Consider the following 2,991-nt stretch of genomic DNA (forward strand, 5'->3'; position numbering starts at 1 on the left):
TAACATATGGTATCAAAACCCCATTCTCCAGCTTCCACAGAGGTGCTTGGCAGCTCAGCAAATGTCAAGTAATTTTCATTAAATGGCACCAATTGATTCAGAATATCCAGGAGGGGGATTAGGAGGAATCTCAGGTCTGTTGCCTCATTGATTAAGTTTCATACCAACACAAAGGCTCGTTGTTGTTAACAAGAGGATGTTTTTATGCACATCTGTTGAATTCTGAGCCCAGGTTGATGCTGTGGAGCAGCAGAAAAGCAAAGGTGGTTCTTATCTTTGATTAGTTATCCTGTAATTCTTGGAGAAAAAAAACCAACAATGCTTAATTAGAGGCAATTTATCAGGCAAGGACCTATTTTGTGACAAAAAGTAGCAAAATGCGTCAGACTATACAAAAATTTTATGAGAAATAAATATAATTTCTTTCCTGCATTATTTCATTATCAGATCTTTGGGTACATACAGAGAAACAGCAAAGAGTAAAATGAATAGAGCAAATTGATATGATGAACAGAAATTAGTTTTTAGACTAAATAAGGTTTTGAGGATCTGTTTAAAGTAATGAAGGGATGTTAGAAGACTGAGGAAATCAGAGACTTTAATGTAGGTGAGGTTCATAACATTAACTACAACGGGATGTTACAAAAACCCAATAAAAACAGGATTGATTTCCTTATTAGGATGGAAAAATATTCTTACAAGAGGAATTTCCAGCTAATTAATTTAAATCTCAAGGGTGGGAATGTGGACTGCATTTTTGATCAGCTGGAGATGGGTTAGGAAGAGCAGATGGAGGAGAGGAAATGTATGAGAAAGTAAATACTGAGAGATCTGGTCTGCTTGAACAAGCAATGCCTTCTCCTAAAAACTGCTTGCAAATACTCATGGCAAAAAAACACGTAAAAAAAAATTAAAAAAAAAGAAAAAAAGTGGTTCACATTTGCATTTGCTCCAAGCTGGTTGTGATAACCTTAAAAACCTCATTTAAGTGACCTTCAAGGCATTAAATAATAGAATCCAGGTGAAATACTGGAGGCTGGAATGCCACACAAGTTCCTTCAGTGGCATTTTCTTGTTTACAGAGTGGCTCCTGAGAGAAATTCCCTTTGAAACACAAATTCCTGAGCAACAACGCCCTGAAATTTGAGTTGTGAGGGGAGAGGGTTGGGGCCAGAGCTCCATCTCCTGACCCAAATTATTCTGTTATTCTCTGATCTTGTATATTTGAGTTGGTTGGATGAAGTTCAGCAGGGATTTTGAACTGTTCCTGTCCTGGGGGTGTTTGATAGGGCTGCACTTTGCATTTCTTCTTGCATTAGAAGTAGGAACTGCCTGACACCATGTGTTGCCTGCCTTGTAGTGGGGTCCTAAAATTATTCCAGTGTGACAGGAACCACCTTGCTGACCAGTGAAAGTGGCCACAGTTTTAATTTATTCATTACAGACGGGTAAAAAGTCAAAATCAGATTTTTTTTTTTTTTTTCCCAAAGTTTTAATCTCTTTATTTTCTCACAAATCTGATTTTTGGAATAACACTTGAGGCTGTGCAGGTCAGGGATCAGGTGCCATCTTGCAGTAATGAAATACAAACATATAGAAAAGAGAAGATTAAATGAGAATTCGGTTACAAATGTTGTATGTTTTATATCTGAAATATTTTGGTGTAGCTGGAAAACCAGACACAAGGCTTGCAAAAGAGCTGTACACCCAGGGACAAAGCTGCAGAAATCAATATTTCTTCTGGTGGCACTGAATGCCTATTTTGGGGTAACTTAGACAAGCCCCAAATCTCCTGACTGTACAGAACTTGTGTGCTTAACACCACTGGGAAATTATGAATGATAAACAGGATATGAAACAGCACCTCAGTCTGATCAGGGAAAACTGATTTTGTCATGTTCATAATTTTGGTTTTCCCAGGTCCTGAAAGTAGCTCAGTGCAATATTCAGTGGGGCAAGAACCAGAGATGGTGCCTGGGTCCTAAGAACCCTGAGGTTTTTTTTTCCCCTCTTTTTCTTTTTTTCCCCAAAAGAATATGATGTGTAGGCAAGAAAAGTTTTAATTTTCTTAGCACCAAGAATAAACCTGAGTTCAAGAAAACTTTGTGACACAAGGGCCAAAAATATCTTATTCAAGTTATGGAGGAAATTCTGTCACTGCACAAGATTTTCCATCTGAGAGGAGGGGGATGCCAAAACCCAGAAATTCCGTCTCTAAGAGTCCCAGAGGGGATCCCACGCTGTCAGACCCACTCATGATTTACCAAAATATGGATATGATCTAGCATCAGTGTCCAGCTGAGATGGACAAAGACTCTTTAACCGATGAGGGTTACAGAGTGTGTGTTTATTGGCAGTGCTGGGTTGATGTGCAGGGTCACCCCTTAATTCACAGGGCCCCAAATACAGGTGAATACAGGCTTTTTATTTACAGAAACATTGAATCCAAATCCATACTCATAACCCAGTTACCACCCACTCTCCCCTTCTTATGCTAATTAGAAAAAAGCAATTAAGCATGGGCAGTTTGTCCTTTGAAATGGGTCAGTGGTCTTTTTAGTCTTTTTATGAGTAGGGGTCATGGCAGGGAGGAAGGGATGTGGCTCTTCCTCATTCTGACCTTTCTACCTTTTCAATCCAAAGTGACAAATGAACCCCTGGCCATGTCCCTAGTTTCATGTTTCCAATTGGTTTCTGATTTGCAATTGTCTTGTGTTCTTGAAGTTCCTCACAAGATTCTTTATTTCTCACTGCAAGCCCAGCGGAACAAACATAAGATTGATAGATAATTAGTTATTAGCTAATTATTAGCTCTTAATTCTAGTAGTTCCTCACTATTAAATTTAACAAGAATTAGTTTTTTATTCGATTTTAACAAAAAAAATAATTTTAATTAAGGCCTTAGCTTTTCTAATATCTTAAATTCTTCAAAGTTTATGCTCCACTCAGAGCCCGGATCCTTGGAAAAGCAGCATCCCCACAGCGGGAGGG

The sequence above is a fragment of the Poecile atricapillus genome, chromosome 2 (genome assembly GCF_030490865.1).
Source record: "Poecile atricapillus isolate bPoeAtr1 chromosome 2, bPoeAtr1.hap1, whole genome shotgun sequence".
NCBI classification, from domain to species: Eukaryota; Metazoa; Chordata; class Aves; order Passeriformes; family Paridae; genus Poecile; species Poecile atricapillus.